The sequence below is a fragment of the Notamacropus eugenii genome, chromosome 7 (genome assembly GCF_028372415.1).
Source record: "Notamacropus eugenii isolate mMacEug1 chromosome 7, mMacEug1.pri_v2, whole genome shotgun sequence".
In the NCBI taxonomy this organism is placed as follows: domain Eukaryota; kingdom Metazoa; phylum Chordata; class Mammalia; order Diprotodontia; family Macropodidae; genus Notamacropus; species Notamacropus eugenii.
Genome location: NC_092878.1, coordinates 160,785,552 through 160,803,202, shown reverse-complemented (window position 1 = coordinate 160,803,202; position 17,651 = coordinate 160,785,552).

Sequence of the window (17,651 nt, the reverse complement as noted above, 5' to 3'; positions counted from 1 at the left end):
GCTGCTCCGATGGGCAGATCACTGGGTACTGGCATCTCTGATAAACGCATGTTCCCAGCTAGCTGGATGATTTCAGGAAAGCCAGTCAGTGTTGCGTATGGATATCCTATATGAAATTGCTTACTTTCTTTAGGGATGGGGAAGAGAAGCTGGTACTTTAAAAAAATGTCAAAAATTGGCTTTACATACCAATGGGGAAGAAAAACAAAATATCATTCACAAAATAAAATAAAGAAAACTAAAACTCAGTTTTCTGTAAAATGGCTTTCTCAATCCTCCTTAAAAAAACACCTTTGTTCTGAGATTACCTCCAATTTAGCCCACATGTTTGTTTGTATATAGTTTGGGGCATATTATCCCCATCCCCACGTACTCATTGTATTGTGAACTTCTTAAGGAGAGGGACCACTTTTGTCTTTATCTGTGTATCCAGCACATAGCAGTGTCCATACTATAGTAAATACTTAATGAATGCTTATTGACTGGATTTCTTCGTTTGCTTTAAAAAATTCCCAATTCTTACCAATTGACTTGCATTTCATACTTCCAGATGAATTACTGAACACTTTCCTTTTTCCTTTCACATTATACTGTAAAGAATCAAAAGAGGATGTATTTTCCCTTGAGTCAAAAGTAGTTGGGGAGGGAGAAAAAAAGGGAAGGTGACAAGAAGGCCAGTTGTGGCCTGTGCTGGTGGAACAGAGAGTAGAGAAGGAAGAGGAAAAGGCAGGCCTCAACAAGAGATGCTCTGAGGAGAAAGAATGGGCTAGGCCATGGACACCAGGGATATAGTTTTATGGTAGCTGTTAAGACTTGGAAAGAACCTGGGAATGCTGGTAAACTGGGATCTTGTGAGACCACTCATTGAGTTAGCATTGTAGTCTCTCTCTCTCTCTCTCTCTAGTTCCCTCTCTCTCTCTCTCTCTCTCTTTCTGTTTCTCTCTCTCATGCAAATCTCTCAGTGCAGATTGGCAACAACTTTGCTAATTGTATTCTTAAAAGAATGAATTGTGATGCCTGGATATTAATGATAGCTAATTTGCTAGAGGTAGACTTGACTCAAGGTCTTCCTTGTTCCATTGTGACCAGCTGCTGAAATTACTCTTCCCAAATGAAGCCTTTATAAACTCTAAAGATTTAGGGTTTGAGAGGTAGAGGAAGGATTTTGAGAGGTAAGGGAAGGAAACTGAAGTAAACAGATGTCACCATTTTTATGGTTGAGGAAAGTGAGGTAAACAGATTTTAAGTCATCACCATTTTTACAGTTGAGGAAACTGAGGTAGGCAGAGGTTAAGTGACTTGAATATATCACTGAATTTGAATTTAGGTCTTTGTGACTTCAAGTCCAGAGGTCTATCCACTGCACAACCTTAGGTTTCTCTGTTACTTGCAGCATCAAATATAAAAATCTTCTGTTTGCTTTTTAAAATTTTCATATCTTGTCCCATCCTGATCTTGTCAATCTTCTTACTCCTTATTCTCTGCCACATATGCTAAAAATCTAGTGATACTTCACTCCTTGGTGTTCCTTGCTCTCTCATTGGTGATTTTTTTCCAGCTGTCCTCCTTGCTTAGAATGTTTTTCCTCCTCCTTTGTCTCCAGGCTTCACTGGCTTCTGTCAAATCTCAGCTAAATCCCACTTTCTCTAGAAAATCTTTTCCATTCCCTCTCAATGCTAATGCCTTCCTGCTGAGATTACCATCAATTAAAACTTTGTTACATGACATTATGCTGTATTTCATTACTATATAATATATGTACATACATACTGAATCGACATCAAATATAAACATCGTGTATTTATATATATACATAAGTATACGTATGTTTGTGTGCGCATATGCTTAGTCTTTTGCATATTGTTTTCCTATTAGAATGTGAGGTCTAGGACTGTGTTTTTTGTTACTTCCAGCCGTTAGCACAGTATGTAGCAGATAGTAGGTGACTAATAGATACTTGTTAGCTAACATTTAACGAGTTAACAAAACTTAGTTTTTATAAAGAAGTTTTTACTTAACCTTGTTTACCTGTTTCCTCCTCTTTAAAATGAGCTGGAGAAGGAAATGGCAAAAACTCCAGCATCTTCACCAAGAAAATCCCCAAATGAGTTCACAAAAAGTTGGACACAAGTGAAATGAATGAACAACGACAACAGCAAAAATTCACTGTAAAGCTATAGAAAGAAAAACAAAGTTGCAAAGCATCTTCTCCATTTAGGAGTGAGTGGAGTGGGCACTGCATTCTGCAATCTATCACCTCAGTAGCTGGGGATCACACTCACAGCTTTTGCTACAAAAGCAATTGCTTTACCCAATTCATTTCTAAATTTGTCATAGTGGATGGATAAATTAGTCTCAGTTGCTGTTGCTTCAGTTCACACTGAAGGGACTCAGTTGCTATCCACCCATGCTCATTCTTCAGTAAATCCATGTATGGATTCTAAATTTAATCTTGGGGTGCCAATTTTTCCAGCCTTATAAACTCACTCACTTGATATCTTCAAGTATTATTTTGCCTAAAAAAATAGGAAAGAACAAATGCAAAAAGGCAATGACCAGTGGATCTGATTTACAGGCCCATTTGGGAAGATATCAAATCCTTTCTCTACCGAGAAGCTTACAGTATTGCTACCTAACTCAAAACAGCCAGACGGAAAATATGAAATGCCTTAGACAGTTAGGGCCTTTTGATGTGTATACATGTGTGTATATATACATGTGTGTTTTATATATAAACATATATCTGTGTATACATGTGCACATACCTGTGTATTTATACACACAAGTTATATGTGGGTATGAACTTAGTTATTTGCATATTGTCTGCTCTATTAGAATGTGAATTCTGTGAGGGTGACTATAGAAAGGTTTTAAGTGTGATCTCAGTTCCAACTCAACAGCTGATCAAAAAGGTCCTCTTCTTCATATGGTAAACAGATCAGAAATAATACCTGCACATGCTAAAGTCTAATTTGAACATCACAAATGCTCATAAGAAGTAGGTTCATTGTCCACTCCCCTTGGTATATTTAAGCTAATTCTTTGCCCATGCTGTTTCTCATTTTGCACATGTTTTGTATTGTTCTCTGTGTAAATGACTCCTTTAGTGCTCCCCTCTCCCAGTAATATCTAAACTTCCTGAGGGCAGAGATAATAAAATTTTAGTCTCTGAATCCCTTTTGCCAGTGCAGTGAACAGCACTTGACAAATTCTTATCAAATTGAACTTAGTTAAAAAACAGAGATAAAGATTTTCCTTCTTCAATAAAAGGGTTTGTGCAGTAGAGATTATATAGAAATAGCATCTTCTTTTCTCAGGATGATGATTTAGCAAACCCGTACATCATCATTTTTACACATGGAGACCTTCCATGATAAATGATGCTCAAGTTTGTATATATATATATATGTGTATGTGTGTGTATACATATATATGTGTATATATATATATATATACATATATATATATATATATATATATATATATATACGTATGCACATGCATACACCCCTCTTTACAACCAACACAGAATACCAATTGTGTTTTTCATAGGAGATATGGAAAATTGGCAAGTGGTGCCAGCAAGCATCTACATGACATACCAATTAGACTCCTACAGTAGGACAGGAAGTGAAGAAGGATGTTGGAGCAAGTTGAAAGTGTCAGGGGGTATTGAAGCAATCAGAATGCAATTATCTAATCTGACACCTTGCCCAGGCCCTAGGGTGAAAACGTTCTTTGTTCCAAAAGTACTGGAGGGTCTGGAATGACAATGGATCTGCCCTTGTATTTGCTCATCTTTTTTGAAATATAGCAAATCCTGTAGCTTGAAGACCCAAATGCCATCTGTGGGCAATTGGCTTGTCTAAATCCAAGCAAAGAATGCCATGGAGGAAATTGCTGACACCAGTGACAATGTTGGCTTGCCGAGGATTTTTAATTAAGGGTTGAACTCATACTTCAATGACTGCATGCATCTGAGGACTTATTGATGTGGGTACATACTCCGTATGCAGATCTCAATTCACCCAAAAGTCACTAACCCATGTACTATACCTTTTGACCTCACAACATCACTCATTAGTAGGTATTCCTTGACTTAAAGATGTAAGGGAGAGAGAGAAATCATACGCACAGGAACACTTATACTTACATTTACAACTATGCATTTTCTAATTAGCTGGGTCTTTACTACAGCAAGGCAAATGTTATTATTTTCTAATATATTCACTATCCCATTTACAACAATGACTTTCAAAATCTCTCATCTCTGGCTGCTGCTGCTCATAATTTCTCCTTGAAGAGCACCAGCATCAGGAGGATGATGTCTTGAATCACAAGTAAACTGGATCTGAGTGAGCAGGGCTGTGCAGAATCATTAGCCTCACTCTCTCCTGCAGTCATGGGAGCCCAGGGGCAAGACAGATCAGGACGACTGGTCATGACACCATGCAGTGGCAGACTTCAGTATTTTTAAGCTAAGGTTTTTCCTTTAAGATCCTCATGGTACTCCTATTCCATGTCTTCATACTTGAGGACCTTGATTCATGTGTCACTGAAAAAAAAAATTGAGACCATTTGAAAAGAATGCTTTCGTCTCCTTTACTCATCTCCTATCTTCTTTATCTCTTCTTTCATTCCTCTTTTCAGATGAAGAGGTTGCCCTTCTCCTTGCCAAGACCAACCCGTTGGCATGGACCCCCAATCTCATCCCCTTCCACTTTCTCCAACAGATTGACATTACTATCATTTACACTCTATTCATTCTCCTTAGTCTCTCCTTATTTATTGGCTTCATCCCTGATAAATAGAGTCACATCTCTCTGATCGTAAAATAAGCCAGAACCAAAAGCCTTCATGTAATTTGACAATCAGTGGTCTCTACTTCCTCTCCTTTTGCTTTCTTACAAACTCCCTACAATGTTTTTATTTTTTAAATTTCATCATTCAAATGAAAATGTTCTCTCTAAATTTACTAAGGAGCTCAGTGTCCTCAATCTCCCTGCTTCTTGAGCTCTCTGCACTTTTGGCACCATCCATAACTCTCTTCCCCTGGATATTCTTTCCTCTTTACTGGTTCTACTCTGGTCTGTCTGACAACTCCTTAGTCTTCTTTGCTGGATGTTCATCCATATCATTCTTCACGTAACTTTGTCAAGACTTTGTCCTGGGCCCTCTTCTCTCTTTGTACTCTATATCCAAGGTTCTTAAAGAGTGTGTGTGTGTATGTGTGTGTGTGTGTGTGTGTGTGTGTGTATGTGTATGTGTGATGGACCCCTTTGGTAGCCCATATAAAGTTTATGGACCTATTTTTCAAAATAATGTTTTAAATGATGAAATAAAATGTATAGAACTACAAAAGAAACCAATTTATTGAAATATTATCATTTTTTAAAATTTTCATTCACTATCCCATTTACAACAATGACTTTCAAAATCTCTCATCTCTGGCTGCTGCTGCTTAAGAACTTCTGCTCTAGTCTATCTCATTTCATGATTCCCATCAATTTCCCCTAATTTTAATTATCATCTGATCATATACATGTGTGTGTGTGTGTGTGTGTGTGTGTGTGTACAGCCACAGTCTCTCTCCTGAACTCCAGTTCATCATTAGCCAATGAGTCAATTAACATTTATTAAGTGCCTACTAGGTGCCAAGCATTGAGGATACAGAGAAAAGCAAAAACAAAACAAAACATCCCTCTCTCAAGGAGCTCACAGTTTAATGGAGACATCATGCAAATGACTATATTCAAACAAGATATGTAGGATTTAAATTAGTGGTGATCTCAGAGAGAAGGCATTAAGATTAAGGACTGGAAAAAGTTTAATGCAGAATCTAGGAGGCAGAATATGAAAAGGAAGAAAAAGTCCCAGGGATGGGGAATGATCAGACAAAATGCTCACTCTAAAGGTGGAGTATCTTAAGCAAGAGACAGTGAGGAGGGTAGTGTCACTGAATCAGAGAGTATGTGGAGGGGACCAGAGTATAAGACCAAGAAGGCAGAAAAGGACCAGATTATGAAGGGACTTGAAAGCCAAAGAGAGGATTTTAGATCTATTCCTTAAAGTGGTAAGGAATCACCGAAATCCCTTGAATAGTGGAGTGGCATGGTTAGAACTGCATTTTAGGAAGATGTAATAGCAAGCACCCTGACACATTCAGGATGACCTAATGGCACAGGTTCTTAGATCTATTTTTCTAAAAAGAAAGCAACTTCAACAATCTTCTTTAATAGCATTCACCAATAGAGGAAATACAAGCAGAGAAATAAAGACCAACCGACAGGACTTCTAACCATCTGATCATAAGCAGTACATACATTAGAGATCAACAGACAGATCCAACTCTCTGACCATTGGACACATACATAGTTATCAGATAGAGAAGTACCAAAATCTGGGTTTTCAAAGCCCAAGGGTGGGACTCCTTAATGGCTACCCAGAGTCTCATCTGGCACAGAACCTTCCTCCAAAGAGTAAGCCCCAAAACAAAACCTCACCTCAGAGTACACACACACACACACACACACACACACACACACACACACACACACACACACATATGTCTGTATATACACTTTTCAGTGCCAGAGGGCATCACAACCCTTGTGATTTAGCACCTCATTAATAAAAGGTGTGGGCCTTCCTACAAAACAAGCCTCCCCTAATCAAGTTTCCCTTAATGAGCTCCTCCTATTAATGGGAGGGAAAGATCTTTAACTCCCATTATTACTAAAGATCAGTTTGACAGCTAAGTGGAGTATAGATTGAAATACAGGGAGACTTGTGTCAGATAAGACAACCAGCAGGCATTGTAATAATCTATATATGATCTGCAGTATCACAGAAGAGAAGGGCATGCATGAGAGATATTCTGAAGGTTGAAACAATGTGACTGGATATAGAGGGGGTAAGGGAGTCAGGAGTCAAGAATAAAACCTAGATTTTGAGCCCGGATGACTTATAGGACAGTGGTAATCTCAATACTAAAAGATAAGCTAAGAAAACGAGAGGATTTTATGAGAAAAAACGAATTCAGTTTTTCACATACATGACTTTAAGATTTTTATGAGACATCCAGTTTGAAATTTCTAAAAGGAAATTGGATAAGAAGCTGGAGGTCAGGAGAAATTTTAGGATAGAACAAGTCAATCTGAGAGTTTTCTGCATAGGCATGATAATTAAAATGAGAGGAGCTGATGAAATAGTCTGACAAAGCAGTATAAAGAGAGAAGGAAGGAGAGCCTAGGACAGGTCCTTAGAGATAATCCCACTATGAGAAACATGATATGGATGAAAGTTTATGAAAGCAGGAGGTGCCTTAGCATGGTACAGTATCCTCTCTGAAACCTGTAATAATTGGCATTGTCCTGGAAATGAGGCATAATGGAAAAATGGAAGCCAAGGGGTAAGTCATACTAGGCAGTAAGAGAAAATACCTAGAGGGGTGCCCCCAGAATGGATATTTTTGGAAGCTTTGATTTCATGAAGAGAAAAGAGAGAGACTAGATCATTATAGGGGTCAGGAGTCAGAGAAAGAGGGTCTAAAACAAGAAGAAAAAGAAGATGGATAACGAAGACAGAGAAAAATACTTTTTGGAAAGGGGAACAAGAAATGAAATATAAAAACTAAGGAATGGGACTGGCTAAAGGAGAGAAGAGGAAGATGAAATATCACATGAGAAGAGGGGATCAGAAAGGAAGGGAAAAAATCAGTAAGAACAGATCTGGCTTTAAAAAAGAATAAAGAAAAGTAACAGAAGGAACATAATACTGTGATTATAGCAAAAGAGGGAACTTGAAAATTAAAAGCTTCTGCAGAGACAACATTAAAGCATCCTGGATAAAAAGGGAAATGGTCAAATGGGGGGAAATCTTTGTATCAAATTTCGATGAAAAGAGAACTAGCATCTGAAAAATATAACAAATGAATAAGTATACATAAGACTAATAGCCATACTCCAACAGACAAATGGTCAAAAATATGAATAAGCAGTTTTCAGAAAAGCAAAATATTCACAACCACAGAGGAAAAAGAGTCCAAGTCACTAATAGTAAGAGAAATAAAAATGAAAAAAATGGAGGTTTTTACCCAAAACTTCACATCCTGAAAATCTGCAAAAACAAATGACAAACAATGGCAGCAGTCAATCCTGGAGGGGTCGTGCAAAAATAGACCTTACAAGACTGTTGATAGACCTGTAAAATACCACAACTCTTTGGGAAAGCATTTTGGAACCATTCAAATGCAGGGATTAAAATGTCTATATATCTTTTGAACCAGAAACTCTCTTACCGGGTTTATACCACAAGAAAGACATTAAAAAAGAAAAAAATGTCCTCATATATACCAAAATATTTGTAGCAGCCCTTTTTGTTAAAGCTAAAAATAGGAAACAAAGTAGATGCCCATCAATTGGGGAACATCTATATAAATTGTAGGACATGAATGTAATTGAATAACACTGTATATACCTCCTTCTGGTCAACCACTCTATGAAGACAGGAGTTTCTGACCTCTTGAACTAACAAGCTAGTTACCAAGGCTTGAAACCTTCTTGGGATTACCATTTTGCCACCTGTGCTCAGGGAAAGAAACACAAAGCAGATGAACGATCTTGGGTTAAGATCCAGTCCTGGTCTCGCATAGGAAAACATGTTCTTACTGTTGTGATTGTTGTAGCTAGTGTGGCTGTGGGGGTAAAGATGGGAGCAGGGAAGAAATTCTGACTTTGCTGCTTGGACTATTTGAGAAAGAGGCTGCCTGAGTACCAAGTGGCGTGATATAAAAATAAGAAGTCAGAAAACGAGAGAGCGTGGAGACAGTTCTATTAAAAACCACTGAATGGGTGGTTCCTACAGTCTCAGTGGCCTGTTTTCTTAGGCATAGCTCCCCTTACCATCTTGGAAAACAAGAGGGGCCAAAAAAGGATTGTTGTGATATCCCAAAACAAAAGTCCTTTATCACTGAGCCAGAACAAATGTCTCTCTGAAAGTGGTCCAAGCAAAACCCTAAGTCTAGCAGATTAGGGACTCTATTGATTACTCTAATTTCACATACACAGTAATGGATGAGATTTATTGGTTTTATAACAGTTCTCTACTATGTAGATATGATATTTATAATTACACTCATATTAGAGTGCTTTATTTACCATTTCCCTCTCAAGCACCATGCTTACATGGAGGATCATAGGTTTAAATCATATAGATTTAAAACTGGAAGAGATATAAAAAAAATTAATCCAATTTCTTCCCTTTACAAATGAGGAAAATCAGGCCCAGAGAAGTTACAGTCACCCAAATTGTGAAGAGCAAAGAAACCCTTGACCTGAATTGGACTTACTTCAATTAATTTCAATGGACAATGAGTTGAGGTCTACGGAAATGACAAATAAGGTAAGACGTTCAATGCAAACATCTCTTTCCTCCATTTTTTAAAAGAATGATGCACCAGTTATAGAACAATCAAGAATCCATTAAGATAAGAATACCAAAACACTACATGAGGTTAAAAATCATAAAATAACACTGAAGTGCCTACATACTTAGAACATAAGGAATTTCATGTTTGTGATTCTAGGTTCAGCTGTTGGGATCCATGGTCTTGTCTTCCTTGGCAGTAACTCTGATAACTTGATAAGAGGGGTCAGGCCCTGATTCTGCACATACATATAAGAAGAAGCCTGAGAGAATGGGGAGTGAAATGGGGGAAAGCACAGAATGTGCAGGAAGTGCAGCACTAAGTGAAGGCTGGTTGGAAGGGAAAGGGATTCTGTTCTAGGAAAAGGGGAGTGAAAAGCCAACTGAGGCCAACTCATTAACCTTGATTCAAGCTTACTTTGTCAAGGACCCAGAATTAGTTCCTCTAAACCTCCAAATATAAGAGACCAAGAATTCAGTCTTGGGGCAAATATATGAAATAGTAGATGGAGAAGAGGTGAAAGATTTTGTGGAGAAAAGAGATAAGGGACTAAGAATGCTACAGAAAGTCTGAAAGACAAAAAAAAAATACCAAAGAAAGCCTCAAAAATCAAATAAAAATACAAACTCATAAATGAATTCATAAAGAAGAATGTATTTTAAAAGATTGAAAAACAATAGAGATACCAGAGTATAACAAACTCGGTATCATTTTACCAAGGAAGAGGAATCAAAATTTTCTAATTAAAGAGACAAATTCTTCAGAAACCTCTGAGATCATGAAATAATATCAAGAAATCCCAGAAGACTTTGAAAAAAAAGCAAAACTATTAGAAAAAATATTGGAAATAAAAATTGATTTGAAATCAAACTTCTCAACAAAGGTTGAAGTTTTCTTTAGAGATGAAGTACCTAATGAGGCTTAGAGCTGCTGCTGCTTGTCTTGTTAGGTGTTGTGTTTCCTTAAATGAGCACACACACACACACACATGCACACACACATACACCCACACATTGCTTCAATTTTTTGTGGGCTCCATTTCATTCAACACATCCTCTTGCAACATGGGGGAAGGTAGAGATTAGGCAAACATCCCATGAAATCAAGCTTCTTGTTGCCTTTGGGCATACCAAGAAACCAACTCCACCAACTCCTTTCTTTTCCTCTCCAAGAAAAATTTGTGTTCTATCCTTTCATTTAACTATAACTTTGTTCTTCTCCTTTATAGTGAAAATGTCAAGATTGGTAGGAATCAGTTCCTCTAGTATAAGCCTACTCATTTGACAATTGCTAAAAAAAATCATAATTAAAGTACAAAATATTTTGTAGGTAATATGAAAACCTATGTCCCCCTTTCCCCATTTCTGCCATTCTCCCAGCTTTCCTGCAGAAATGGAAGGCTCTAGTACTGAGGGTCATTTTTAATTTTTGTTTTGTTTTGTTTCATGACTTGTCTTGGCCAAAGAATACATCACCAAAAAACCCAGGCTACTGAGTTGAACCTCTCAATATTTCTCTAGGTTGGCCTTCAGAAATCAGATTTGGTGTGTTGCTGGGCTATACTTAAAGCCTTTGCATCATGATAAAGCCATTGAGCTCTGGCTCATGTTGTACAGGCAAACCTACTGAGATCCCAGAGTCACTTTTATACCACAGTTTTGTAGAGTTTTGTGGTCATACTAATATTAAGAACAAGGATGGGAAGGGTTTAAGAGAACTAGGGCAAAGTCTCTCACACACACGTACACACACACAGATGTATATATTTCCTTATTTTGAGTGAAATGGAAGTCATTTTCTAAGATTGATTTAATCATGCAAAAAGAAGGAAAACATGGGTCCCCTTTCTAATTTTAATATTAAATAATACTCCATACCAGGGCAATTTAATATTAGGAAAATACTTACAAGACACAATACTAAAAAATAGAAATTCTTCCCAGAGACTGACTTCAGTTTTGGGAAGAATATAAAATGTGTCCTGGGTTTTTATGAATTGGACCATTTGTCTTCTATGGTTCTTTCCAGCTTATTTCTGTGAATTGGTTCTGTGACTATGGGGAAGTACAATTGGATGCTTCATTTAGGTCATGATCATCAGAGCTATTCCATGCATTCATACATACATGTATGCATACACACCTACATATGCTTTTAAGAGGATCATCTTGAAGAGTTTCATCATAAAAGTTACATAAAAATTATGTCTGATGGAGTGTTTTCTGAATCAAAAGAAAACGTTAAGAGCATAGGAGAAGATTATCTTTAGAATTTCTCATCTATGACTGAGGCTGTTGATTCTCTCTCTTTGAGTACAGGGATAAGAATGACACAGAACTTAATTAAAACTCAAAGAGGTTGCTGTCCAACTCTTTGCAATGAGGCTCAGAGCTGGAACTAGAGTCAGGCTGTGGAACTCTCATCTGCAGGTATTAATATCTGGGTCAGGCTTGTCCCTAAGCGAACATGCTTCCTCCCTACTGTTACATGGAGAACATTCCCTGTGCACTTTATCTTGTTCTCTAATGCCTTGGGTTCCCACAGAAAAGAGTGAAAGAATGGCATCACTAGTGGTAAAGTCAGGGGGTAGAGCAGAAAGGGATATAATCTTTCACCACTACTTTCCCTTATAAATCCTTGTGAGGGTTGGGGGAGAAGAGGACCTTGGAGAGGCAAGAGTAAGGGGTCTTACATGGAATATGTTGAGGAAAAAGTGAAAATGAGCTACTTGTAAAATGCACGTCTTAGTCTCCTGTTCTTCTACTCCTTCCATTGCGTTGGACCAAGCCTCTCATAGAAGGACATTCAGCCTCTCTGTCCTAGAACCTGGAATCCCTACTTGTGGCTCTAATCAGATATGCCCAGGAATGCATCTACATTACTTGTGCAAGTCAATCCTATTGGTTATGAAAGAGGATTAGTTGTGTTGCTGTATCTCTTCAAATCTGAAGTGGAGAAGTTTACTGAGGACTGAAATATCTTTGTGGAGAAGAGATTTCACCTGCTCCCATTAAACTTACGCCTTCAGTGATTTCAGAGATAGCTACTATAGTTGTTTTCTAATTTATATGATTTTTATCTATGTTGTTCTTTTTTATATACCTCGATGCTTACCTGAGAAATTTGTAAATATCTATAGCCACAGCATAGCTATTGAGAGTTCAAAATTTACCTGTTTAAAATATCTTCTGCTTGAATTTCTTCCTATTCATTTTCATTTTTTATTCCAAACTTAATAAATATCAAATAAATTCACCATTTCTATATATACATAGAATAACAGAAAAAGAGGATTTAATATGTAATTATAAATTTGTGCTTTATATGCATTGCTTCTCCCTCCAAGCAAATTTCGTATTATTTCAAAGTTGAACTGTTTCTCTATGTTTCCTTCTAATCTTTTTCATTTGTTTGTTTTGTTTTCTTCTGTGGATTTTTAAAAACTTCAATGATTCTTTTTTTTTAACTTTTCTTTTCATTTTGGTAACCTTAACATAAGTTCCCTTCTCCTCTTATCCCTCCTTTCTCTGAATCAAAGAAATAAAACCAAAACCCTTTTATCATATATTTATGGCCAAGCAAAAGAACATCCCATTGTGGTAATGTCCACAAATGAGTCTCATGTTGCATCTTTATTTCATCAGTCCTCTTTCAGTAGGAGTGTTTCATCATGCCATGTTTCATTATGCTAACCTTCCATATTCATAGTTGTTCACTGTATCAATCATAGTTCTTAACTCTTTTTAGCTGTGTTTTTCTTTACAACACTGTTGGTATTGTATAAATTACTCTCCAGGCTCTGCCCACTTTACTCTGCATCAATCCATATAACTTTTCTCAAGCTTTTCCTAATCTGACCTTTTATGCCCTTGCTTATAGCACAATAAAATTCCTTTATGTACTATTTCCCCAGTTCAGTTGTTTTCCCATTTATGGGTATCCCCTTAATTTACAGTTTTTATCCAATGCAACTAGATTTTTTGCACATACATTTGTATCTTTGCCCTTTTTCTTTTTTCCCTTTGGGGTGTGGGTCAGCTAATAGGATCACTGTGTGAAAGTGTGATGATTTGGAGGGAAGGGAATAATTCCAAACTATTTCCCCAAATGCCTGGACCACTTCATTGTTCCATCAGCAATGTAGTAGTATGGCTATTTTACCACAGCCCCTACAACAATGATCATGTTTGACAATCTCTTCAATCCTCTCTTCTATTTGAAGAAAGTATGGTACAGGGTAAGGTTAAGAATTTGATGGTGCTGGATAGCAGATATCATTGAAATCTGATAGGTGGTTGCAGTGATAATAAGATAAAACCTTGCTAGGATCAAAGGAATTAAACTTAAATGTCACAAATGAAGACAAATTTAATCATGTTGTAGCACATATAAAAATATACATATATTATATATATATTCACACTCAAAGTATTTAGTGATGATGAAATATAATCCAAATACAGTTAAAATTATTCAAATTCAAGGTGAAAAAATATTTTTGAGTATGATGGTTTATTTTATAGCCATCAAACTCATGGTTAGCAGTCCAGAAGCTACTACAAAACTCCCCAGTGCACTCCAAACCAGATTAAAATGTAGTTAGGAAATGTTTAACAAAATACATTTTAAAAAATGTAATATAATATAGATAATGTTAAATTTGTGGTTTTCTAAGTCAATATGTAATCTGCAGGGATCCATTTCTATTCAAATTCAACAGTTAGTTATGTCTGACTCTTTGTTATCTCATTTGGGGATTTCTTGGCAAAGATATTGGAGTGATTAGCCATTTCCCTCTTTAGCTCATTTTACAGTTGAGGAAACTGAAATAAACAGGGATAAACGACTTGCCCAAGGTCACACAATTAGTAAGTGTTTGAAACAGGTTTTGAACCCACAAAGATGAATCTTCTTGACTCCAGACTTGGCACTCTAATGACTATGTCACTTAGCTGCCCAAGTCCTACTACTAATAGTGAGCTTGCTTTTGTTTTGTTTTGTTTTTACAGGTCTTGAAGGTTGACATGATATTCCCTCATTTGATCCTCTTAACAACCCTGTGCTATAGTTATGCCCATTTTAGAGCTAAGGAAACTGAGGTTTAGAGAGGTCAAATGGTTTTGCCAAGAGGAATGTAACTGTCAGATGCTTGAGGCAGGAATTGGCTCCAATCTTCTTGACTTCAAGTCCAGATTGCTAACCGCTATGAAACTTGGATGTCTCTATAATAATTGAGCCTGAACTGTCAACCACCACAAGTCTTCTCATAACTCAAATGAACTGAAAGTAAGTGATGGATGTTATTTTCTCATATATGCTGTCAATTCCATGGATGGGTATTTATGAATATCTGTTCAGTGTTCACTTACATCCCCATTTTCTTCCCTTATACCCTAATTTCAAGGAGATTCAATGTATTTTCCTGCAAAACCTCTGGGACAGGGACCATACTTCCCAATCATAACATTATGGTTGGTACCCCCAAAGGTATCATTCTTTTTACCTGCAATGTTACCAAGCCTGTAAACTTCCCCTTAGCTTTCTAGATATGGTCATTTTAAAAAAACACCACTTTCTTTCTGTCTTCTTTCCTTCCTTTGTTCCCTTCCTTTCTTCTGTCCTCCTCCTCCTCCTCCTCCTCCTCCTCCTCCTCCTCCTCCTTCTTCTTCTTCTTCTTCTTCTTCTTCTTCTTCTTCTTCTTCTTCTTCTTCTTCTTCTTCTTCTTTTCTGTATCTCTATATCTCTGTCTGTATTGTCTGTCTCTCTCCCCCATCTCTGCTCTCTCCTTTCCTTCTTTCTCATTCTTTAATACACAAAGATGACTTATTTTGATTTTCCTTATTTTAAGGATATAAGTTCATAAAATTAGCCAAAGCTAGGGAATATTAGATCTTTAAATTCTCTCTGTATTTCTCTGTCTCTCTCTCTTTCTCTGTCTCTTTGTCTCTGTCTCTGTCTCTGTCACTCTGTCTCTCTCTCTGTCTCTCTCTGTCTCTCTCTCTTCCTCTTCCCACCTATTGGTGTTAACCTACAAGGTGAGTGGATGCCTTCATTTCATCCCACTCCTCAGAGGACTCCACATGTGTGACTAGAGATTCTGCAGCAATAGACGGCCCTCCTCTCCTCTCCTGTATCTGGCCATTCAAACACTAAAACTCCCTTTCCTCCCCATCAAGCCCCACTTCATTCACACTATCAGTAATGAGGTCATTATCATCTGCTATAATCCTGCCAACTATGCCAAACATTTTGGGTCAGGCCTAGATCAGCCCACTCCAAGAATTTAGCAAAGGATTTGGAATGCAGTGAAAAACTTACGAGCCAAAAAAGTCAATAAAAATGAATTTATTCATAATAAAATATTAAAAAGGATATACTTTCTAATTATTTATTTGAATAGATCATCTTCCCTTTGCTTCCACATTTGTCTTGGCCACCCTGGCTTATATATGTCTGATGGCAGTAGGATTTTCACTAAACTTCAATTCCACCATAGGCTGGGCTTTTTAAACCCCTCCCCAAAATAATGAAACAATATTGGTGCTTTTTCCTCATATGGGCCAAAACCTGAGGACAGCTTCTTTGCTTGGTCAAAGAGAAACCAGGAAAACAGATGGTATTCTTATCATGTGCCATATAAAAATGTCACTTGCCATTATTACCTTTAATTTTGAGATGGGGACAGAATCAGGAGTGACTACTTCTCTGCTTGTTTTGGTAGATTGAGAAAAAATCCAATGACACATCTCCTCCCCCCCCCCCCCCTCCCCGCTCCTAACGATTTTGGTATTGTGGATTTGAACTCCCTCAGTTTGTCTCTGAAAAGTAAGCAAAAGGTTGATGCCAACCATAACCCAACAAGGTGGCTTTTTTTCCCTTCCTATTTTTCCCTTGGCTCTTTTGAGTTTTCTACTCATTTGGGAAGTTCTGTGGTTTTTTTCCCAGAACCACAAAAAAGCAGAATTAAGAAATATGGGGCCTCAACAAAGATGATTGCAAAGCTTTCACACTAATTATGAAAGAAAAGTTCTAAGCAGCCAAAAAGAGGTTCAGCTCGAGTTTGGCAGAGTCTTTGGTACTTTCCATGAAACAAGCTAAGTTTCCAGAGGACCCCCTTCCTTCCCCGCCCTCAATTAATTGCCTTTCAGCACTGATTGCAATATCAAGATTCTTGTAATTTACTACTGATTCATTGAAATAGAAAAAAAAATAAAAGTCTAATGGACAATACCATCTTCATGCTGAGGTTTCAAAAATCTGGCATTTCCACCCTTGGCATCCTGGCCTTGATCTCACCCTGTCAGGCTCTCAGTGCCTTACTGTGATGTAGCTTGCTCTTATGGAAGTACTGCTGTTGCTACACTACCACCAAGACTTCAAATGGAGGTTCAACTTTTTAATGAGTTTCTTTCTACTTCTTTTAAAAGAGCGATGATGTGGGTGACTATCTTCAACAAACATTTTTAAAGTTCCAACTATGTGCTAGGCTCCGTACTAAGTACTGGTGATACAAATCAACAAACGTAGTCCCTTTTCCCAAAGAATTCATCACAGTCTAATGGAAAAGACCATTCAAATCACCATGAAAATGCAAGGTATATACAGTGTGGATCAAAGGTAATCTCAGAAGGGACTAGTGGTGGGAGGTGATGAGAATGGAGAAAAGTCATTTTTGGAAGGTGGGATTTGAACTGAGTGTTAAGGGAAGTCAGGGAAGCCAAGAGCTAGAAAAGAAAAGCGTGAGGGGTTGCCAGCACAAAGGAATGGAGATGAGACATGGGAGGTTTTGTGTGAGAAGCAACAAGTAAGCCATTATGACTGGATGGTAACATCCATGGAGGGGAGTAAAGGATAAAATACTACACAGTAAGAAGGGATCACGTTGTAAATTCATTCCTCTAGCACCCCTAGAAAATGTTCAGATGAACTGTTTTCTAACCACGTTTCCCCATTCCTTTATCTTGTACATAGAGGGACCCAAGTGTAAACCTTTACATACAGAATTCACAGAAGATTTAGCCTGATGTTTTAGTTTGAGATTTCTGACTCTTCCATACAATGTGTTATTTGACCCCACAACCTCCTGTAATCTGCAAGTCATTTTTAATAAAAGTATTTAACATTATAGGGTCAAATACAAATGCCTATGATATTCCGTAGGAGACTTCTTATCCTGTTGACAAAGAACTGTTAACAGCTACTCTTTTGTACCTATTATCATCAT